General features: G+C 44.6%; 2 long non-coding RNA genes across 2 annotated transcripts in view; both read right to left on the bottom strand.

Moving 5' to 3' along the window:
- Positions 1–10618: 10618 nt before the first annotated feature.
- LOC135322943 (uncharacterized) lies at positions 10619–17543 on the bottom strand. The gene is made up of 4 exons (XR_010384018.1): positions 17477–17543; positions 15797–16076; positions 12199–12270; positions 10619–10802 (listed from the first exon to the last, which is right to left on the bottom strand). It is a non-coding gene; the product is annotated as an uncharacterized LOC135322943 (long non-coding RNA).
- Positions 17544–18096: 553 nt separating this feature from the next.
- LOC135322942 (uncharacterized) overlaps positions 18097–24928 on the bottom strand; it is a 29194-nt gene continuing 22362 nt past the window's right edge. The window contains exon 4 of the long non-coding RNA XR_010384017.1: positions 18097–18424. This is a non-coding gene — a long non-coding RNA (uncharacterized LOC135322942). The remainder of the gene's footprint in view (positions 18425–24928) is intronic.

Raw genomic sequence — 24928 nt, 5'->3', positions numbered from 1 at the left:
TACTTGCAGAAACCATCAGCGAGGGAATGCTTGAGGGCTGAGGACCTCAGGCTTTATCTGTGTTTTTCTTAAAATAGCATAAGAATGGTGAGCCCTTGCTCCATACTGATTTCTCCTGGCTCGGCTAACTCCTTTTTTCCTCCTTCTCTTGGGATTGCTCCTGGGTCACTGAGACCGTTTCCTTTTGTAATTCTTTGAATGGTTTCCTGGCTCAGGCTGTGGGATTCTCCTTTGTAGAATGCCCATTCAATTCCTCGTAACTGAAAACTGAACTAAACCACCCCTCCAGCCTTCCACCGTGGTGTTTGTGCAACTTTGAGTGTTCCTGGGTGTGGTAAATATCACAGGCCATCACTGTCTCTTCTGGGGAGGTAAAGGTGCCTTCCCCCTGCCTCCAGTTGTACTCTTGGGCAGAAAAGCCTGACTCTCAGAGATGGTGCACTTGTAGTAGGGAATTGAGGCTAGAGGGGAAAGTGCCCGCGGTGAAAATTCCTACTTCCCTGCAGGACCAATTTGCACCACAGCCCTGGCATCATGTTCTCCATCCCGCGGTGGGTCGGATCTGCCCTGGAAGCAGTCAGAGCTTCCTCTCTCTCTCATCACACACCGTGGGATTTTCCACATGAGCTAAAATCCCGTTGGTGTTATTTGCAAGATTGAGACTTCCCCCTTCCCTTTCCCATAGGACAAACGTAGTGTGCTTTTCCTAGCGAACTTAAAACCCAGACATCCCTGCGAATAAGGATGATTGTAGCGGAGACTGACTCCCTTCTGAGGACAGCCTTGTCCCCTCATAAGCACTTTGCCAGCTCCCCCACAGGACTGCAGGATGCCCAGCTCCTCAGAGCTCATTGCGCCCAGGGGAAGCTCCTGCTGGCGGAGGAGGGCCCTTTGTGAGCAGGGAGTAGAGAGGGTCTGGCAGGGTCCTGGAGACAGAGCAAGTACCCAGGTGCGGCTCTGATTCTATGTGGAAAACCAGGACTTCACTTCCTTTCTTTCTCTGTGTTTCTGGTTCATGCAGACCATGCTTCTGTGGAGCTGGGGAAGGTGTCAGGGTGGGTTGTCCTGCATAGAGAGGTTGTCCAAACCTCCTGTTTGGGAGGTCCTACTTTATCAATTTGCTGGAACCTCTGTACATGGTCTCAGGCAGGACTCTCACCTTCCTCCACTTACAGACACCGGCGGTGTTGTGTGGCAACAGTGTTTTATCCACAAGGTCGAGTGTGTGGCCCTGTGCTGCTGTCTGGGCACCCGGTGGAGGGGAGGGTGCCCGGTGCTGACAGCTGCTGCATTGGGTTTCAGGTTCTGTAGGTGTTGTTCTTTTTGTCTGTCATCCAACACAGCTCTCTCTTCTGTTCTGCAGGTCACTGTGGATTCCCGATGTCCCGGTACTTGTGCAGGACCACTTGGTGTGCCTCGCCTGATGGGACACCCAGCGTCACTTCTCAGAGGCTATTCATCACTGCCACCCCCACCTCTGTTGTGGCCTATGTGGTCTAACCCACCACCACCCCCACCACTACCAGTTACAGCACTCGGTAAGATGAGAGCATGTGCTTCTGCTACGTTGTCGAGTCTTTGCAGAAGGGGAGATGGCACTCCAGGGCCTTGCGATGCCTGAGGAAATCTGACTTGGGACATTGTGACGTCTGTCTAGCTTCCCAGCACACACATCTGATGGACTGTGTCATTTCCCCTTCCTGACCTGGGAAGCAGGTGTCTCTTGTATAGTACAGAAGAGGATTTTGACAGAATATCAAATGAATTTGAAGTCCCAGTTTGGCAGATGTGCCTCTTGCATGGACCATGTGATGTGCTCTGTGAGGGGTGAAGCACACCCCTAACTTCAGGGGCTCACGGGGTTGCCTCGAGGGGTGAGGGAGCGAGTGAGGGAGAGAGACATTCACAGCAGACAGCTTGTCACCATAGCAGACATGCCCATGCAGGGCCTCAGAGTGCAGAAGAGGGACACGTGAGCCACACAGGAGTGAATAAGAGGGTGTGGAGGGGAAGAAAAATTGAAGGGCTGCCCAGTGGACGTTTGTTGGGTTCACTCAGATGGAGCTGGAAGGTCACTCCTGGCAGGGCGGGCAGCTCAGGTGGGCCGTGTGAATGCAGCATGAGGTCCCCTCAGAGCCACGTGTGTGTGCAGGGGACTCAGTGTAGCCATGCACGTATCCCCTTCAGAATCCAGTGCCTCCAGAAAGCCCTCAGTTCACAACCTCATATAAAGATGATTGTTCTCTTGGGTTTCTGAAAGTTCTGGGTCTGGATGAAATCTCTGGATATCAGAGAAGCTGAAATTTAGCTTGTTTTTTTCAGGGTATTTTGTGTGGCTGAAGTTTTCTTTTGACCCAGTGATTTGAAAAGTGCAGGCAGGATTTAGATCAGCTGAGCAGGTGCCTTGCCCTTCAGCATGAGGCAGGTTCTTTGGGGGAAGTCAGGGGTGATCAGGAGACACCCTGTAGGACCCCTGTCCCTACACCCCTGCTCCCTCCTGTCACCATGCCCACTGTCAGCTTGGCATCTCCACATTTATGTCACAAGATCCAACTTCTGATTCTTTGAGTTCTTGCAGTTCATCCCCTAACACCAAGACTCAGTGGGGCCCCCACAGGGTTTCAGCGTTGTTCTCTGTGAGCCGGGGGGTAACGCTGGTCCCTGACATCATTGTGAGGAGGGTTGGGTCAAGCACACACATTGTTTTGCAAAATGACTGGGACATATTTCTCACTCAGCATTCTCATAGTTTAAAAGAAATTGTCTGCACACAGAATCATCAAAAGAGACCTTAGGAAGTACATTAAATTAAACTGAAGATATAAGAGCTCAGGCCCAGAGCTTACCATTCTCTGCTTTAAAGATAAGGCAAAAGGTCCCTTTCTTCTATTAAATATTAGGTCTTACTAGTTAAAGAAGGAAATATAATAATGAGAATGTGCACATTTTGAGATCTGTGTCTGAGATGTGAAAATAATTATTTTCATTCTGTATAGACACGGAGATGCACACACAGACTACAGTGTCCGTCAGAGGCCATACACACATTAGAGAAGACAAAATCAGGAAAAAATAAGATCCTATTAAAATAAATAACTCTTTTTGCCTTACAGCACAGTCCATTTGCCAACTGAAGGGGCCCCTCAGCTGTGGCAATGATGTGTTTAGAGAAGATGTCAGAGGTGCATTATGGCCCGAATGTTTCCCTGCTCCAACCTGCCCCCTCTGCTGTTCTCTCCTATTGTCACCCCTAATGAAAGTGTCACAGTTCTCTCTGTGTCAGTGTCTGCTTCCTGGAGGACCAGTGGTCACACCCTCTTGAGGGCACACAGTGATTCACGGGCACACAACTCACAAACCAGCAGGAACTAAGATGACAGGGCAGACGCAAGGTTACCCCTTCAGGGCAGCAGTGACCACAGGGGCCCTGGGGCTCCTCCTGGGTGGTGGGTACAGCCTGTGTCTAGATCTAGTGATGGCTGTGCTGCTTCAGTCTGTAAACACTCACTGGGCATGTGGGGCCTGTCAGTCACAGGGGTGTCCGGTCGTGAGCTAGATGACCAGAATGAAGTGGCTGTGTCTCATGGTGAGGAACGGATGAGGTGCAGGGGGGCCGTGGGCATCCAGCGAGAGGCCCTGCACTGACCAGGTCCGTGCCCCTGCCCTGTGTCAGCTGCCCGGCAGCCCCGGCTCCAGGCAGACCCTGAGGGGGGCTGAGGGCGGCAGTGCTCTCAGTGGGCCCCATGAGCGCCCTTCATCCTCCCACATCCTCCTGACTCTGAGGTGGGTGGGGCAGGGTCAGTGGTTGGGGTGCCACCACTGCCAGGGAGAAGGTGTTGGGTATAAAAAGAGTCCACTCCACTCTGCACCAGCTGTCCCTGGAGCCCACGGGGCCCTCCCTCATTCCAGGTGGGGGAGGCAGCCCACCCTGCAGCAGCTCTGGGGTCCAGGCTGGGCCACAAACAGGTCAAGGTGAGACTGCTGCACTGCCCGGGAAGTGGGGGGATCAGCGATGCAGCAGCAAGTGCCAGCAGGAGCAGCTCTGTAACCGGGCTCCTCCACTGTGAGCAGAGCTGGGGCTGGAACATCGCTGTGAGGGTGGGAGGCCTGGGAGAGATGTGGCCCTGGACAGGGCTAGACCTGAGCTCAGGGCCTGAGGGCCTGGGGGAGAGGCAGAGAAAGACACATGCAGGGATAGACAGTGTGTGAGTGAGAGAGAGAAAGGTGGGGGTCAAGTCCTAGAGAGGGACAGGAGGTGACAAGAGAGGGACACCAGGTGGGGGGAAGCAGAGACAAGAGGAGGCAGGAAGGAAAGAGGGAGCCAGCCCAGGGTGCATGGTGTGGGACGATGGGCCAGGGTGACTGGGAAGGGGAGTTGGCCCATCCTTCACCAAGCCGTGTAGCTGCTACTGTCAGGGCCGCAGGGACCAGCAGCCCGCCCAGCTAGACAGGCACCATTGGCCCTCAGGAAGGGCCCTCCGGCCACTTCCAAGGTAAGAAGGACCAGGAGGGCTCTCCCCAGCACCACAGCAGCACCATCTCTAGCTTCACAGAGACCCTGTGAGCAGGCGCCGTCCCATCCCCCGTTCTACAGAAGGGAAACTGAGGCTCGGCCAGCCAGCAAACTTGGCGCTGTCTGCAGGGTTATTCACTTTCCCGATGCTTCTTTCCCAGGCAGGCCTGTGCCCCTGTCCTAAGAAGGGGGCCTGTGACAAGCCCGAAGGCCTGGGTCCCACCCAACTGCCCTCCTGTGCTGGGTGACCTGGGCAGGTCTCTTCCCCTCCTTGGGCTTCGACTGTATGACCAGCGGCCCTTCTCCCCATCTTCCTGGGTAGTGGGACCCCAGCAAGGCCATCACTCCAGGCCTCCCAGGATCCTGGGTGGGTGTGGGGTGAGCTCTGGCTCTCAGGGGAATTCCTTTCTGGGCGAGGCGATAGCTCACGTGCGCTCACCACTTTTTACGGGGTCACATCCTGCTATTTCCTTCTGGAATGGGACTTATCTACCATGGAGCCTGAAACTTGGTTTTCCACATTTTTCTAAATTGGCCCTTGTGCAGAAGAGCGGCTCCCTTGGCAGGGGTGACAAACTCAGTCCTGGTGAGGAGGCCCTTCTTACTCCCCTCACCTCACTGCTGCTGGTCACCCCCAAACTCCAGAGCTGTGCTCACCCCCTTGGATTCCCTGCTCCCCCTTCCCCATGCTAAGACCAGCCACCTCCTCCTGCCCCAGAGACCCCTTCTCCTGAGGGAAGTTGTGGGGCACTTAGGGTCAGGACTCCAAGCCCTGTGTCATGGCAGGGGACACCCCAGCTGATTGGTGACAGGCCTGGAAGCAAGGGTGGGGCCCTGAGCCCCAAGACAGGCTGTGCGGCCTTGGTCAGGTCACAGCCTCTCAGCCCAGCATCACAGCCTCGCACACCCCTCCAGGCCCACGTGCCTGAGATGTCACTCAGTCACACACACAGGCTCCAGCCCCACTCCCCACCCCCATGCAGGCACATGGAGGGCACACATGCACACACAGGGACATGTACACACATACAGGAACATACACACATGCACAGGGACACACACACAGGCTCATCCCCCAGCCACCAGGATGCCACTTTTTCATTCTTACATGTTGCTGCTGCAATAAAATAATTAAAACATGAATATTCAAATGGTAAATGCTAGAGAGGGTGTGGAAAACAGTGAACCCTTGTACACTGTCGGTGGGAATGTAATTTGGTACAGCAGTTATGGAAAATGGTATGGAGAGTCCTCAAAAAACTAAAAATACACTTACTATATGATACAATAATTCCACTCCTGGGCATATATCCAAAGGGAGCCTTAATACAGAAAGACACCAGCACCCCAATATGCATAGCACTATTTACAATAGCCAAGACATGGAGACAGCTTAAATGTCCACCAACAGATGACTAGATACAGAAGCCGTGTCATGTATACAATGGAATACTACTCAGCCATAAAAAATAATATCATGCCATTTGAAGCAACATGGATGGCCATGGAAAACATCATTCTAAGCGAAGTAAGCCAGAAAGAAAGAAAAATACCATATGACAACACTCATGTGGAATCTAAAATTAAACAGATATAGAAAACAAACTCATGGTTACCAGAGGGGAAAAGGGTGGGAAGGGATACACTGGGAGTTCGAGATTTGCAGATAGTGACTGGTAAATATATAATAAAGCAACAAGTTTATAATACACAGCACAGGGAACCATAGTCAGAATCTTGTAGTAGCTCATGGTGAGAAAGGACATGAAAATGAATATACAAATGTTCATGTATGACTGAAGCATTGTGCTGTACACCAGAAATTGACACAACATTGTAACATGATTATACTTCAATAAAATAAAAATTTAAAAACCTGAACATTTAAAACGACCTTTGAGAGAAATGGCCCCATCTCACCAAAGGCAGGAAAACGCTGAGAAACTACGGAGAGGAGGAGGGGAGATGGCGCTGAGAGGCCGGGGGAGCGGGAGGGTAGCTATAGAGGGGCACCAGGTAGGGGGCAGACGAGGAGAAGAGGGGATAGGTGCTCTAGCCCAAATAACGCTTGCCAGCCAGATGTGTGATATGGCCCTGTGGCATTTGGACAGGCCAGGGTAGAGCAGGGATGAAAATGGGCCACAGGCTTACCTGGGCCTCTTTCTGGCTTCCAGCTGGGCTGGGGATGGAGGGACACGTGTGACCCAGCCTTCCCAAGCCTCAAAGCTGGATTCATCAGACAAAACCTCCGACCATGGCTGTATAGAACATGGAACTAAACAAACATCCAATTTCTGTGAATTATATGTGGAAAGAGTTGATTAATTGATGCCCAGTAGACAGAGAACCAGTGCAACCTGCTCTCACTCGCTCCCATACACACAGCATTGTAAACATCCACTCACACAGCCCTTGGCACAGGACACTTGCCGAAGAGTGGTCTGTTATTTCCAAAGAAAGGATGAGGCCTCAGAAAACCTGGAAGAAAGAGAAGTCAAACTGGAGAATGGAAATAAGTGCAGGATCTGACCTCTGGTAATGGAGCATCAAAGGTGAAATTCTGATTACCTTGGACGCACACTCTCAAGCGGGCGGCACACATGGGACTGAAGGTGATGCGCTGAGTGTTAGAAGAGTGCACAGCAGATGCTTGGCTGACAGAACTCAAAGAAATCAGCACAAAATATCCCCACAATTGAATCTGAGACCAAGATCCGAGCTGCCAAATCTGAGCTAGCAGAGGCAGCGGAAAAAGAGGGATAGGGCTACAGATGATGGCACACGCAGAACTCAGGGATCTAGAGTGCGTTGTGGGTTATGGTGGGTACTTTCAAGAGAGCAAAGAGAACTGTGACCTCAGTGAGACAACAACCGCACTGGCACGTGATGTTGAGTTTATCGATATGTCCCATGGCCACATCCACTGCATCTGCAGGACCAGGGGCCAATTTGCAATTTGGAAATAGAGCACGTGTGGGGCTAAAACAGAGATATCAATCATGTGGTCTGAGGGTTCCAGGGGGCGTTGGGTTTGAACTCAGAATTAAAAGTTTTAGGATCTGCTACATTTGTAACCTGGACTGGGATTACGATCTGGTTTGAGGCAGAGGATGCGGAACAGTTCTGTGGTTGCCTTCGTGAACCCATGACTGAAGGATGAGAGAACAAGGAAGAGGGGTCAAAGTTCACAGCGTGAGAAGAGGAAGCATTTTTTCAGCATTATCTCCCAAATGCAGATGCTAAATTTTGGACGGCACTGACAAGGTACTGCACCGAGGACACATAGGTCGGTATGAGGGATCATCCAAGAAGGCCCTAAAGTATTACATCCATACATATGCTTCCACTGGGATTTCTGTAGACAGAGAAGCTCTGGGAAGAACTGGTAACATTCGGACATTCCCATGTCAGTAGAAAGTACAAGCGCACTCACATTTGGCTGATTTGGAGACACTCCAAAATGACATACAGAAGAATGCAGAGCTGAAAACATTTAGAAGTTTCATTTTCACTAGAGGAAGAGCCCTGTGCTCTTTCAGAATTGTGAGATTAGCGTAATAAAAATGAGGCTCAACAAACTGAAATAGTATGGTGTGTTTATCACAATAAAGGCAACAACAGGGATTAGAGATATACCAGACAACACAAAAAGGAACAGGGCTTGGCATCAAGGTGTAGGGAAAATTGTCCTCACAGAAATATCATGGAATTGCCTACAAATAAGAGTCTAAAGTTTGCACATACCAAGCGCTATAAGTCTATACTAGCTACCTGATAGTACTTGAACAGTAGAGAAAAAGAAGTATAGTAAAAGAAACAGGAAGTACCATTTTCAGTTCCAAAGAGATTGAAGGCCCAAAAAATAAGCTTTCAAACAACTAGACGGTTAAAACGCTACCAGAGCAAGCATTGAAAAAGGAGCTGAGGGAAACATAAAAGAACAACATTATCTGAGAATCAGAAAAGGCAGAATACAAGAAAAGGCGAAGAGAAACACGAAAGAAGACAAAATAATAAAAGTAAACTCAATGGATGAGATAATAACTTGGTTAATATCAGTCCTAAGCAGACTAGATAACGCAGAGGGACTCGTAAATGACTGCGAAGACACGGGAACAGAAATCCCTCGATCAGAAGAAGACATAGAAAAGCAAGTGCAAACCAATGCAAATATCGCTGTTGAATCCTGGGGTAAGAGGAAGCATGAAAGAATAGGACTCATAAGAGTCCCAAATGGAAAGCAAGAGATAAAATAAAAATTCTGTAAAGGCATTTGTACAAAAATCAGAATGAAACTTGCTGAAAGCCAAGAAAGGTTCATCTATATGTATTCATGAAGTACAAAGTGTCCAAAGTGGGTGGAATCCCAATAGTCCAACAAGCAGCTGTAGAATTCAAGTAAACAAAGTTCATGATCACCCCAGTGATCTTAAGCGCACCTCAAGGAAAGCAAATTATTCATAACAGAGCCTCCAGAGGGGTTTCAGCTGATATCTCCTCAGAAATATTGCAGGACGGGGAGGGGTGCCAGGACATAGACCATATCGTGAATGAGAAAAAAACTGCAATCTAGGGTAGATTCTGACAAATGACCGCGATTCCTCACAACGGCAGAGCTAGGGAATTTCACTGAGCAGCAAATCTTAAGAGAAATCAACAGTTTGAGACTGATCCTACAACAAACATTGAGAATCCTATCCTTAGAATAAAAGTAGCAAGAAGAAATGGAATTAAGAGAACCATTAATGGAAATGCAAGAAGACCATGAATTGCAAAGAAGAAAGAAGAAGAAGGCAAGGAGGACATCGAAAACCTAAAGATGGGAGAGGGAAGCAGGGAAACATAGGTTATTTTAAGCACTATCTTAAGTGAGTCAGCTTATATGACTCTCTGTCTGAAGCAAAAGGAGAGATGCAAGGCCTAAAGTGTTTGCAAAGCAAACAAACACCAAAAGGTTACAGTTGGCTGACATATACCAAAGAACCATGATTATCCAAAACAAAATACTCAAAATGATGTCAGGGATCATTCAGCACGCATCGACCCAGTATCACGGCTAGAATGTACTCAACACACTTGTATTCAGAAAACAGACGCGTGCATTGCTATTCATAAATATTGATTCATAAGTGCTAATCGTGACCCAACCCAAACGACGGTTTTGTTTAAGATTTGGTCAAAGTACGTGATATAGAATTACAAGTCTTCCAACAGGATGAATGAATGCCATATACTACCCTACGTAGGGAAGGAATGGCATAAGCCTATAACAAAGACAAGTAGCTCTGCAAAACTGTACTAAGAGCAAAAGAGACAGACAGGAATGTGCACATTGGAATTGGTTTCATTTCTTGGAATTTCAGCCCCCATGAAAAAAATGGATTCATTTCCTGAGAGAGTGGGTGTTTCAGCAGAAAGCAACAGACGGATATGTATTCTGGGTGACTGGATATTACACAAACTTGAGTTTCCATGAGTGAGTCTCTGTGTACTGTGAACTTTTAGAAAGTTTAAAGACGTGTGAAACCATAAACTGAACATGGACACTCTTCCCTCCGTTTGTACTGTGTATACAGATATGAACAAAAGGAAAGTGGGAAGGGAAAAGGACCATGGGACCCTTGTGGATAGAATCACATTTTCCTTAGGATACTCTCGAATAATGCAGCCCCTCCCCCAACACTGGCTTAATGCAGCAACCACTGGGGATGCCAGTTACCCGTTGGATTCCAGGTGGAATGTTGGTGTGTACCACGAGGCTTGTTGTGGCTGGTGGATCCAAGGTAACTGGGCAGAATTCTTTGGATGGATCATTGTGATGGAGGGGCTGCTGCCCTATGTTTAGAATGGCTTAGGTCTTTTTTTCGGGAAGCTGTGTAAGTTCGAGATACTGCACCTGCCCAAAGACCTGAGTTCAAGGGTCAGTTTCCAGAATCTGATAGGGCAGACAGTGGAAGATCTGCCTGTCATCAGCTTACTGGTGTGGCTCCGCGGTACTTTCGGACTTACCCAGTCTTATTGACTTCGACTTTATGGGAGACACGAAGAGAAGCTGGCAGAAAAGTTGGCCGCACGGATTGAGGAGAGGTGCGAACACATTGATGAGAGTTGTTCTGCTACAATGGAGAATACCGGCATGGAGACAACTCTAGGGAATACCAGGCTTGAAAGACATTCATGAGACATACTGAACCTTGGTGAAACTGTCATAAACATACGGAGTGTCAACGTGCACTTGAGAAAGTTACTCGAATCTCTGCTCCAAGAACGGGTCCAAGATTCCTGACGTCTAAAAGAGAAGAGATGGCAGAGATGTTAAGAGCGCTCATGTTCTTGGAAGTGGTAGTGAGAATCCACACATCTCAACATGCATTTACAAATCATTCAGACCAAAATGCACCAAGCCCAGGTAAGTCTATTCATAGGTTTGGGCCTAGATATCAAACACTTGCTCTTCCCTCCACTCCACTCAGGCATCCATTTCAAAGCATCAGAACCTGAGCTGCAATGAAGCCAGTAGGAGAAGAGCAAGCCCCTCCTAGAATCAGAGTTCCTCCTCCTTCACACTCGGTGAACAACAGTGAACCCCTTTAAGGACAAATACTCTCAACTTAGCTCACAAAAAGTAATCATAGGAATTGAATACTTAGGAATTCAATACTTAGCTCACACAAAGAATTGATGACTTTCCCCTAGATTCAGCAAATGCTGGGGTTATGTGTTCTTTGGGCTGAAGGGAGTGTGGTAAGTGAGGGGAATCTTTGAACTTGAATATGTATTAGACCTCAGTTTTTCAAGGCAGTATAGGTAATTATTATAAGTCAGATAGTGAACTGAACTGTATAAGTGGCCAAACACATTAAAGACACAGGTTATGTGGACCGTCTTTCCCTTCCGTCAAGCCCCGGGTTTAATTTATCATGGAGGTGCAGATTTGGTTGTGTTAAATTGCCTTAGCCTACATGATCTTATGATTAAGCGTTCTCATCACTGATAGAAGAACACCTGGTTCCCAATAGCCTAGCATACGGGCAGCATATTTCTCATATTTAAATGCCTCTAGGTGCTTTTGGAATCAAGCTTAAATGTGTAAATTTTGTATAGGTTTTCTTGTATCTTCCTAGAGAAGAATGTTACTCCTTGAAATGCCAACACTGCCTAGTATGTGTCATTGGCAGCAAAGGGCACCACATACACAAGGGAAACCCAGGTTCGGGGTTATTTCATGGTTCCAATACGTATTTCATGGTTCCTATTGTTGTTGGAGGCTTCAACAGTAAACATTGACATGTCAACTTCAATATTTTGGACGGCTGTTTTACATTGAGTCTGTCTCTTTTTTCCCTAGAGCTGACAAAATGTTACAAAAATTGACAAGTCTGGCTTCTAGGTTGATTTAGTAATTTTCAAAAACTAACTTCACTTTCATATAAATCCAAAAACATGCAAATTAATACTCTTATACTTCTTAAAGTCAGCAACTGCCTTATCAACATAATGTCAACGCTGTAGTCTTCGGAAAATCCCTCCGATCATGGCTATATAGAAAGCAGAGATAAACAAACATCCAATTTCAGTGAATTCTATGGGGAAAGTGTTGATTTATTGATGCCCAGTAGGCAGAGAACCAGTGCAACCTGCTCTCACTCGCTCCCATACACACAGCATTGTAAACACCCACTCACCCAGCCCTTGGCACAGGACATTGCTGAAGAGTGGTCTGTTATTTCCAAAGACATGATGAGGCCTCAGAAATCCTGGAAGAAGGAGAAGGCAAAGTAGAGAATGGAAACCAGTGCAGGATCTGATCTCGTAATGGAGCTTCAAAGGTGAAACTGTTTTACTTGGACGTACACTCTGAAGCGGGCGGCACACATGGGATTGAAGTTGATGCGCTGAGTGTTAGAAGTGTGCACAGCAGATGCTTGGCTGACAGAACTCAAAAAAATCAGCACAAAATATTCCCACAATTGAAACTGAGACCAAGATCCGAGCTGTCATATCTTAGCTAGCAAAGGCAGCGGAAAAAGAGGGATAGGGCTACGGATGATGGCACACGCAGAACTCAGTTATCTACAGTGCGTTGTGGGTTATGGTGGGTCCTATCAAGAGAGCAAAGACAACTGTGACCTCAGTGAGACAGCAACCGCACTGGCGCGTGAGGTTGAGTTTATCGAAATGTCCTTAAGCCACATCCACTGCATCTGCAGGACCAGGGACCAATTTGGCATTTTGCCAATAGAGCACGTGTGGGGCTCAATCAGAGATATCATGCATCTGGTCTGAGGGTTCCAGGGTGCGTTGGGGTTGAAATCAGTATTAAAAGTTTTAGGATCTGCTACATTCGTAACCTGGACTGGGATTACGGTCTGGTTTGAGGCAGAGGATGTAGAACTGCTCTGTGGTTGCCTTCGTGAACCCATGACTGAAGGATGAGGGAACAAGAAAGAGTGGTCAAAGTCCACACCGTGAAAAGATGAAGCAATTCCTTCAGCATTATCTCCAAAATGCAGATGCTATATTTTGGACGGGCTGACATGGTACTGCACCGAGGACACATAGATCGGTCTGAGGTATCATTCCAGCAGGCCCTGAATTATGACATCCATACATACGTTTCCACTGGTGTTTCTGTAGACAGAGAAAATCTGGGAAGGACTGGTAATATTGGGACTTTGAAATGGCAATAGAAAGTACAAGTTCACTGTCTGTTGGATGTTATGGAGACACTCCAAAATGACATACAGGAGAATGCAAAGCTGAAATCCTTTAGAAGTTTCATTTCCACGAGGGGAAGTGCCCTGTTCCCTTACAGAATTGTGAGATTAGCATAATAAATATGAGGTTCTACTAATTGAAATACTATGGTGTGTTCATCCGAACAAAGGCAACACCAGCAATTAGAGATATACCAGGCTACACACACAGGAAAAGGACATGATATCAATGTCTAGGAAAATTGTCCTCACAGTAATATCATGAAATTGCGTACACCAAGGAGACTAAATTTTTCACTTAACCAAGAGCTATAATTCTATACTAGATACCTGATAGTACTTGAAGAGTAGAGAAAAAGAAATATATTAAAAAGAACAGGAAGTACCATTTTCAGTTCCAAAGAGATTGAAGGCCCAAAAAATAAGCTTTCAAACTACTAGACGGTTAAAACGCTTCCAGAGCAAGCATTGAAAAAAGAGGTGAGGAAAACACTATAGAATAACAGTATCTCAGAATCACAAAAGGCAGAATACAAGAAAAGGGGAAGAGAAACTCTAAAGAAGACAAAATAATATAACAAAACTCAATGGATGAGATAATAACTTGGCTAATATCAGTCCTAAGCAGACTACATAACGCAGAGGGACTCGTGAATGACTGCAAAGACACGGGAACAGAAATCCCTCGATCAGAAGAAGACATAGAAAAGCAAGTGCAAACCAATGCAAATACCGCTGTTGAATCCTGGGGTAAGAGGAAGCATGAAAAAATAGGACTCATAAGAGTCCCAAATGGAAAGCAAGAGATAAAATAAAAATTCTGTAAAGGCATTTGTACAAAAATCAGAATGAAACTTGCTGAAAGCCAAGAAAGGTTCATATATATGAATTCAGGAAATACACAGCGTCCAAAGAGGTGGTATCCCAATAGACCAACAAGAAGCTGTAGAATTCAAATAAACAAAGTTCATGATCATCCCAGTGATCTAAAGTGCACCTCAAGGAAAGCAAATTATTCACAACAGAGCCTCCAGAGGGGTTTCAGCTGATATCTCGGCAGAAATATTGCAGGACGTAGAGGGGTGCCAGGACATAGACCATATCCTGAATGAGAAAAAGCTGCAATCTAGGGTAGACTCTGACAAATGACCGCGATTCGTAACAACGGCAGAGCTAGGGAGATTCACTGACCAGCAAATCTTAAAAGAAATCAACAGTTTGAGACTGATCCTAAAACAAATATTGAGAATCCTAACCTTAGTAGAAAACTAGCAAGAAGAAATCAAAGTAAGAGAACCATTAATGGAAATGCAAGAAGGCCATGAATTGCAAAAAAGAAAGAAGAAGAAGGTAAGGAGGACATCAAAAACCTAAAGATGGGAGAGGGAAGCAGGGAAACATAGGTGATATTAAGCACTATCTTAAGTGAACCAGCTTATATGACACTCTGTCTGAAGCAAAAGGAGAGATGCAAGGCCTAAAGTGTTTGCAAAACAAACAAACACCAAAAGGTTACAGTTGGCTGACATATACCAAAGAACCATGATTATTCAAAACAAAATACTCAAAATGATGTCAGGGATCATTCAGCACGCATCGACCCAGAATCACGGCTAGAATATACTCAACACACTTGTATTCAGAAAACAGACACGTGCATTGGTATTCATAAATATTGATTCATAAGTGCTTATCGTGACCCAACCCAAACGACGGTTTTGTTTAAGATTTGGTCAAAATACGTGATATAGTATTACAAGTCTTCCAACAGGATGAATGAATGCCATATTCTACCCTACGTAGGGAAGGAATGGCATAAGCCTATAACAAAGACAAGTAGCTCTGCAAAACTGTACTAAGGGCAAAAGAGACAGACAGGAAAGTGCACATTTGAATTGGTTTCATTTCTTGGAATTTCAGCCCCCATGAAAAAAATGGATCCATCTTCTGAGAGAGTGGGTGTTTCAGCAGAAAGCAACAGGCGGATATGTATTCTGGGTGACTGGATATTACACAAACATGAGTTTCCATGAGTGGGTCTCTGTGTACTGTGAACTTTTATAAAGTTTAAAGACGTGTGAAACCATAAACTGAACATGGACACTCTTCCCTCCGTTTGTGCTGTGTATAAAGAACTGAACAAAAGGAAATTGGGAAGGGAAAAGGACCATGGGACCCTTGTGGATAGAATCACATTTCCCTTAGGAACCTCTCGACTAATGCAGCCCCTCCCCCAACACTGGCTTAATGCAGCAACCACTGGGGATGCCAGTTACCCGTTGGATTCCAGGTGGAATGTTGGTGTGTACCGCGAGGCTTGTTGTGGCTGGTGGATCCAAGGTAACTGGGCAGAATTCTTTGGGTGGATCAGTGTGATGAAGGGGCTGCAGCCCTATGTGGAGATTGGCTTAGGACTTTTGTTCGGGAAGCTGTGTACGTTCGAGATACTGTTGCTGCCCAAAGACCTGAGTTCACGGGTCAGTTTCCAGAATCTGAAAGGGCAGACAGTGGAAGATCTGCCTGTCATCAGCTTACTGGTGTGGCTCCGTGGTACTTTCGGACTTACCCAGTCTTTTTGACTTCGACTTTATGGGATACACGAAGAGAAGCTGGCAGAAAAGCTGGCCGCACGGATTGAGGAGAGGTGCGAACACATTGATGAGAGTTGTTCTGCTACAATGGAGAATACCGGCATGGAGACAGCTCTAGAGAATACCAGGCTCGAAGGACATTCATGAGACATACTTAACCTTGGTGATACTAACAGAAACATACGGAGTGTCAACATGCACTTGAGAAAGTTACTCGAATCTCTGCTCCAAGAACGGGTCCAAGATTCCTGACGTCTAAAAGAGAAGAGATGGCAGAGATGTTAAGAGCGCTCATGTTCTTGGAAGTGGTAGTGAGAATCCACACATCTCAACATGCATTTACAAATCATTCAGACCAAAATGCACCAAGCCCAGGTAAGCCTATTCCCAGGTTTGGGCCTAGATATCAAACACTTGCTCTTCCCTCCACTCCACTCAGGCATCCATTTCAAAGCATCAGAACCTGAGCTGCAATGAAGCCAGTAGGAGAAGAGCAAGCCCCTCCTAGAATCAGAGTTCCTCCTCCTTCACACTCGGTGAACAACAGTGAACCCCTTTAAGGTCAAATACTCTCAACTTAGCTCACAAAAAGTAATCATAGGAATTGAATACTTAGGAATTCAATACTTAGCTCACACAAAGTAATGATGACCTTCCCCTAGATTCAGCAAATGCTGGGGTTATGTGTTCTTTGGGCTGAAGGGAGTGTGGTAAGTGAGGGGAATCTTTGACTGAACTTGAATATGTATTAGACCTCAGTTTTTCAAGGCAGTATAGGTAATTATTATAAGTCAGATAGTGAACTGAACTGTATAAGTGGCCAAACACATTAAAGACACAGGTTATGTGGACCGTCTTTCCCTTCCTTCAAGCCCCGGGTTTAATTTATCATGGAGGTGCAGATTTGGTTGTGTTATATTGCCTTAGCCTACATGATCTTATGATTAAGCGTTCTCATCACTGATAGAAGAACACCTGGTTCTCAATAGCCTAGCATACGGGCAGCATATTTCTCATATTTAAATGCCTCTAGGTGCTTTTGGAATCAAGCTTAAATGTGTAAATTTTGTATAGGTTTTCTTGTATCTTCCTAGAGAAGAATGTTACTCCTTGAAATGCCAACACTGCCTAGTATGTGTCATTGGCAGCAAAGGGCACCACATACACAAGGGAAACCCAGGTTCGGGGTTATTTCATGGTTCCAATACATATTTCATGGTTCCTATTGTTGTTGGAGGCTTCAACAGTAAAAATTGACATGTCACCTTCAATATTTTGGACTGCTCTTTTACATTCAGTCTGTCTCTTTTTTCCCTAGAGCTGACAAAATGTTACAAAAATTGACAAGTCTGGCTTCTAGGTTGATTTAGTAATTTTCAAAAACTAACTTCACTTTCATATAAATCCAAAAACATGCAAATTAATACTCTTATACTTCTTAAAGACAGCAACTGCCTTATCAACATAATTTCAACGCTGTAGTCTTCGGAAAATCCCTCCGATCATGGCTATATAGAAAGCAGAGATAAACAAACATCCAATTTCAGTGAATTCTATGGGGAAAGTGTTGATTTATCGATGCCCAGTAGGCAGAGAACCAGTGCAACCTGCTCTCACTCGCTCCCATACACACAGCATTGTAAACACCCACTCACCCAGCCCTTGGCACAGGACATTGCTGAAGAGTGGTCTGTTATTTCCAAAGACATGATGAGGCCTCAGAAAACCTGGAAGAAGGAGAAGGCAAAGTAGAGAATGGAAACCAGTGCAGGATCTGATCTCTGGTAATGGAGCATCAAAGGTGAAACTGTTTTACTTGGACGTACACTCTGAAGCAGGCGGCGCACATGGGATTGAAGTTGATGCGCTGAGTGTTAGAAGTGTGCACAGCAGATGCTTGGCTGACAGAACTCAAAAAAATCAGCACAAAATATTCCCACAATTGAAACTGAGACCAAGATCCGAGCTGTCATATCTGAGCTAGCAAAGGCAGCGGAAAAAGAGGGATAGGGCTACGGATGATGGCACACGCAGAACTCAGTTATCTACAGTGTGTTGTGGGTTATGGTGGGTCCTATCAAGAGAGCAAAGAGAACTGTGACCTCAGTGAGACAGCAAACACACTGGCGCGTGAGGTTGAGTTTATCGATATGTCCAACGGCCACATCCACTGCATCTGCAGGACCAGGGACCAATTTGGCATTTTGCCAATAGAGCACGTGTGGGGCTCATTCAGAGATACCATGCATCTGGTCTGAGTGTTCCATGGGGCGTTGGGGTTAAAATCAGTATTAAAAGTTTTAGGATCTGCTACATTCGTATCCTGGACTGGTATTACGTTCTGGTTTGAGGCAGAGGTTGTGGAACAGCTCTGTGGTTGCCTTCGTGAACCCATGAATCAAGGATGAGGGTACAAAGGAAAGTGGTCAATGTCCACAACGTGAGAAGATGAAGCATTTCCTTCAGCATTATCTCCAAAATGCAGATGCTATATTTTGGACGGGCTGACATGGTACTGCACCGAGGACACATAGGTCGGTCTGAGGGATCATTCCAGCAGGCCCTGAATTATGACATCCATACATACGTTTCCACTGGTGTTTCTGTAGACAGAGAAAATCTGGGAAGGACTGGTAACATTGGGACATTGCAATGGCAATAGAAAATACAAGTTCACTCTCTGTTGGAAGTTATGGAGACACTCCAAAATGACATACAAAATAATGCAGAGCTGAAAACCTTTAGAAGTTTCATTTCCACGAGAGGAAGTGCCCTGTTCCATACAGAATTGTGAGATTAGTGTAATAATTATGAGGTTCTACTAATTGAAATACTATGGTGTGTTCATCGGAACCAAGGCAACACCAGCAATCAGAGATATACCAGATAACACACACAGGAAAATGACATGGCATCAATGTCTAGGGAAAATTGTCCTCACAGTAATATCATGGAATTGCGTACACCAAGGAGACTAAAGTTTTCACTTAACCAAGCGCTATAAGTCTATACTAGATACCTGATAGTACTTGAACAGTAGAGAAAAAGAAGTATAGTAAAAGAAACAGGAAGTACCATTTTCAGTTCCAAAGAGATTGAAGGCCCAAAAAATAAGCTTTCAACAACTAGACGGTTAAAACGCTACCAGAGCAAGCATTTAAATAGGAGGTGAGGAAAACACTAAAGAACAACAGTATCTCAGAATCACAAAAGGCAGAATACAAGAAAAGGGGAAGAGAAACTCGAAAGAAGACAAAATAATATAAGAAAACTCAATGGATGAGATAATAACTTGGCTAATATCAGTCCTAAGCAGACTAGATAACGCAGAGTGTCTCGTGAATGACTGCGAAGACACGGGAACAGAAATCCCTCGATCAGAAGATGTCATAGAAAAGCAAGAGCAAACCAATGCAAATATCGCTGTTGAATCCTGGGGTAAGAGGAAGCATGAAAGAATAGGACTCATAAGAGTCCCAAATGGAAAGCAAGAGATAAAATAAAAATTCTGTAAAGGCATTTGTACAAAAATCAGAATGAAACTTGCTGAAAGCCAAGAAAGGTTCATATATACGAATTCAGGAAGTACACAGCGTCCAAAGGAGGTGCTTTCCCAATAGACCAACAAGCAGCTGTAGAATTCAAATAAACAAAGTTCATGTCATCCCAGTGATCTAAAATGCACCTCATGGAAAGCAAACTTTTCACAACAGAGCCTCCAGAGGGGTTTCAGCTGATATCTCGGCAGAAATATTGCAGGACGTGGAGGGGTGCCAGGACATAGACCATATCCTGAATGAGAAAAAACTGCAATCTAGGGTAGACTCTGCCAAATGACCGCGATTCCTAACAACGGCCGAGCTAGGGAATTTCACAGACCAGCAAATCTTAAAAGAAATCAACAGTTTGAGACTGATCCTAAAACAAACATTGAGAATCCTTACCTTAGTAGAAAAGTAGCAAGAAGAAATGGAAATAAGGGAACGATTAATGGAAATGCAAGAAGACCATGAATTGCAAAGAAGAAAGAAGAAGAAGGCAAGGAGGACATCAAAACCCTAAAGATGGGAGAGGGAAGCATGAAACCATAGGTGATTTAAGCACTATCTTAAGTGAATCAGCTTATATGACTCTCTGTCTGAAGCAAAAGGAGAGATGCAAAGCCTAAAGTGTTTGCAAAGCAAACAAACAAGCACCAAAAGTTACAGTTGGCTGACATATACCAAAAAACCATGATTATTCAAAACAAAATACTCAAAATGATGTCAGGGATCATTCAGCACGCATCGACCCAGTATCACGGCTAGAATGTACTCAACACACTTGTATTCAGAAAACAGACGCGTGCATTATTATTCATAAATATTGATTCATAAGTGCTTATCATGACCCAACCCAAACGACGGTTTTGTTTAAGATTTTGTCATAGAACTTGATATAGAATTACAAGTCTTCCAACCGGATGAATGTATGCCATATTCTACCCTACGTAGGGAAGGAATGGCATAAGCCTATAACAAAGAAAAGTAGCTCTGCAAAACTGTACTAACAGTAGAAGTGTTAGACAGGAAAGTGCACATTTGAATTGGTTTCATTTCTTGGAATTTCAGCTCCCATGAAAAATGGATCCATCTTTTTAGAGTGTGGGTGTTTCAGCAGAAAGCAACAGACGGATATGTATTCTGGGTGACTGGATATTACACAAACATGAGTTTCCATGAGTGGGTCTGTGTGTACTGTGAACTTTTAGAAAGTTTAAAGACGTGTGAAACCATAAACTGAACATGGACACTCTTCCCTCCGTTTGTACTTTGTATACAGATCTGAACAAAAGGAAAGAGGGAAGAGAAAAAGACCATGGGACTCTTGTGGATAGAATCACATTTCTCTTAGGAACCTCTCGTCTAATGCCTCCACTACCCCAACACTGACAAAATGAGGCAACCATTGGTGATGGCTGTTACTTGTTCGATTCCAGGTGGAATGTTGGTGTGTCCCCCCAGGCTTGTTGTGGCTGATGGATCCAAGGTAACTGGGCAGAATTCTTTGGGTGGATCAGTGTGATGGAGGGGCTGCCGCCCTCTGTGGAGTTTGGCTTTGTTCTTTCGTTCGGGAAAATGTGTATGTTCGAGATACTCCCGCTGCCCAAAGACCTGAGTTCACGGGTCAGTTTCCAGAATCTAAAAGGGGATACAGTGGAAGATCTGCCTGTCATCAGCTTACTGGTGAGGCTCCGAGGTACTTTCAGACTTGCCCTGTCCTTTAGAATTCGACTTTATTGGAGACACGTAGAGAAGCTGGCCGGAAAGCTGGCTGCATGAATTGAGGAGAGATGTGAACACACTGATGAGAGTTGTTCTGCTACAATAGAGAATACTGGCATGGAGACTTTTGTTGAGAATACCAGGCTCGAAAGACATTAATGAGACGTACTGAACCTCGGTGATTCTGGCAGAAACTTGTGGAGCGTCAACTTGCCCTTTAGGAAGGTACTCAATTCTCTGCTCCAAGGACGGGTCCAAGATTCCTGACGTCTATTAGAGAAGAGATGGCAGAGATGATAAAAGCACTCATGTTCTTGGAAGAGGTCGTGAGTATCCACACATCCCAAGGGGCATTTATAAACCACTCAGATGACCAAGCACGAAGCATAGTTAAGCCTTTTCCCAGGGTTAGCCCTTGGTATCAAGCACTTGATCTTCCCTCCCCTCCCCTCATGTATCCATTTCAAAGAATCAGCACTTGAGTTGCAATGAAGCCAGTAGGAGCTGAGCAAGCCCCTCCTAGTATCAGAGTTCCTCCTCCTTCACATTCTGTGCACAACAGTGAACTCCTCCATTGTCAACTACTCTGGACTAAAATAGATTGGTATTGAATTCTTAGCTCACACCTTGAAATGATTATCTTCCCCTAGATTCAGCAAATGCTGGGCTTTGTCTACTTTGGTGTGAAGGGAGTTTTCTAAGTGAGTGTATTTTTTGCCTGAATTTGGATATTTATTTATCCTGACTTTTTCAAATCAGTATTTGTAACTATTATAATTCAGTTATTCAAATGAAGTGTAATTTTTGGCATAGATAGGTAGTGACACATTTTTTGTGGTCTATCTTTTCCCTTTCATCAAGTCCCAGGAGCAGGATATAATGTGATTGCTGTATTTTTTGGGTTAAATTGCTTTTCTCAACATAATTAGTCGATTAAACATTCTCATCTTTGATAGAACAGCACATGATTCTCAATAGCCTAGCAAAGCTGCGGCAGTGTTCTCATATCTATAATATCTCTAAGTGCTATTGAAACCAAGCCTATGTAAAAATACATTGTTTGGGTTTCTTTGTGCTTTCCTAAATAATAATTTTTCCCCTTGAATCGCCAATATTGAACATTATGTGTCATTATTAGGAAAGGGCACCAGATGCACAATGGAAACCTATCGTTGTGGTTGTTAATGGTTCTAAGAATTATTTCATTGTTTCTGTTAGTGCTGGAGGCACCAAGAGAAAACTGTTGACCTGCCTCCTTCATGACTTTTGGCTGCTAATTTATATTTTCTGTGCATTTTTCTTATTTGGATATTTCAAGCTGGTACCTAAATTTGGCAACTCTGTCTTATAGTTAGATTTAGTATGTTTTTAAACTATCTTTATTTTGATACATTTCCCATGTATGTAATTCAATTCTGTTTATTATTTGAAAGTCTGCAACTGAGGTATGAACACATTGTCAGACCTGGAGTTTTCAGACACATCCTCCCACAATTGATATACAGAAAAATAGCTAAACAAGAATCAAGTGTCTGTGAGTTATGTCTAAATTGTGATAATTTATCCATGCCAAACTGGCAGAGTACCAGTGCAAACTTCGCTCAATCTCTCCCATGTATACAGCAAGATAAACATCCACTCTCCCAGCCCTTGTCTCAGGAACCCTGCTGAATAATGGCCAAACATCTCTTACTTCAAAAGTCAGAAAGAATTCTCACATAACCTGGAAAGAGTAGAAGGCAGAGTAGAGAATGGAAATCAGTGCAGGACCTGACCTTTGGTGAAGGAGCAGTAAAGGGAAACTGTTTTACTGGGATGCACACTCTAAAGTGGACAGGTCATTTGAGATGGAAGATGATGCGCTGAGGGTTAAGAGTGCATAGTGGACGTTTGGTTGACATATCTGCAAGCAATAATCACAAAATTTCTCTGCAATTGATTCCCAGGCCAATACTCCACCTGTTAATTTTGAGCTAGGAGTGTCTGTGGAATCTGTGTATTAGGGCTGTGGCTGATGTCACAAATTTATTCCCAGGGGTTTGGAGATTGCTTTGGGCTGTGGTTGGTACTATCTAGAGAACAGATCTGCCTGGGCCCTCTCTTAATATTAAATCTGCTGGCATATGTGCTGTGGATTAACTTAGTAACCCAGGGCCTTAGTCACAGTCTTTCCACATCCACGGTATAATTGCTCATTTTCTCCATAAAGGAGAAATGGGTCCCAGTCAGAGCCATCTTCATCTGGTTTCTAGAATCCAGGGCAATTTATTGTTGAAATCAGATTCTATAGCCCAAGGATCTGCAACTTTCATAGGCAGGATTGAAATTTCCTATTGTCCAAAGCAGAGGATTTTGAAATGCCCCATGCTTGCCTTTGAGTTCCCATGCCTTATTGACAAGAGTTCTTGGAGCAGAGATCTGCTGAACAATAGGTGAATTTGAAGCCTTTCCATCAGCCTTGACTACCACATGCTAATGCAACTATAGTTGTGATGCTGACCCAGTACTACACTAAGGACCCAACTGTGGCACTGCAGGATCGTTTCAGCAGGTTCTAATGTGTGACATCATTAGATTTGTTTCCACTTTTGTTTTTGTTTTCAGAGAACCTGAGGGAACCCATTATAAAATTTTGACTTTTCCGTGGCAACAGTAAGGACGAATGCACTTTCATGAGAGTGTATTGGAACCATTCCCTATCCACATATCCAGCCTGCAGCCCAGAAACCATTTGGAAGCCTGTATTCCAGCAGAAACTACTAGTCCCAGCACTGTCAGAGCTATGATAAGCATTTAACCAAAATGACACTCTGCTAACTTTACTAGAATAGGTTGTATTCACCACAACAAAAACCACACTAGCAATCATAGATATAACAGGCAACAGACACAGAAGGAATGCATGGCATCATTACATACCAAAAACAATCCTCACAGCATTAATACTAAATGTGCACAGAAATGATTTCACTTACAAAAGCCGTTCAAGTCTATAATAGATAACTGATAATCCTTAACCCATAGCGATAGAGAGATACAATAAAGTTAAAAGAACCATTCCAAATTTTCAAAAGACAGGAGTCTCCTGAAAGAACATCCAATGTATCAGACACCCAAAATTTACTAGAACATGACTTGAAAAGGGAGGACATAAAAACACTGAAGGAAATCTTGAGTCTATGAATACAAATGCAGGCTAGTATAAATGGAAAGAGAAACACTTTAGATGAGCCAAATATAATCAGAAAACTCAATGGTGAGAATAGCTAAGCTAAAGACAGTCCAAATCGGACTAGATAATGCAGAGGAACAAATAAGTGACTTCGAAAGCAGGATAACCGCAATCACTCAGTCAGAACATGACATAGAAAAGCAAGTGAAAACCAATGTAAGCAATGCAACTGAAACCTGGGATAAGAGAAAACATACCAGTCTATGACTCATAGGGATCCCACATGGAAAAGAAGAAAGACAAATGGTTTGAAAAGGTATTTGAAGAAATCAGACTGAAATTTTCTTAAACCAAAGATAGAACCAGCTATCTCAACACAGGAAGCACAGAGGGTCCAAGCATAATGAAACCCAGTAGGCCTACAACAATATATATTCTAATTTAAATGGCCAAATTGATAATAAAGAAATGATTCTAAATCCACCAAAATAGAAACAAGTGCATTGCAGGGGAACTTTTTAATGTCTTCAGCTGATTTCTCAATAGATAGACTGGTAATTTTTTCTTCCCTCTTTCGTTTTGTGTTGATCTCTATTCCAAGAACTGATGAAAGGCAGACTCCTTCAGTCTAAACAAGATGAGTTGGCAGGGATTCTAAAAGTGTTCAAGTT

This window comes from Camelus dromedarius, chromosome 15 (assembly GCF_036321535.1).
Source record: "Camelus dromedarius isolate mCamDro1 chromosome 15, mCamDro1.pat, whole genome shotgun sequence".
Lineage (NCBI taxonomy): Eukaryota > Metazoa > Chordata > Mammalia > Artiodactyla > Camelidae > Camelus > Camelus dromedarius.
Note: the sequence above shows the minus strand (reverse complement) of the source record. Positions and strands in the feature narration are given on the sequence as shown.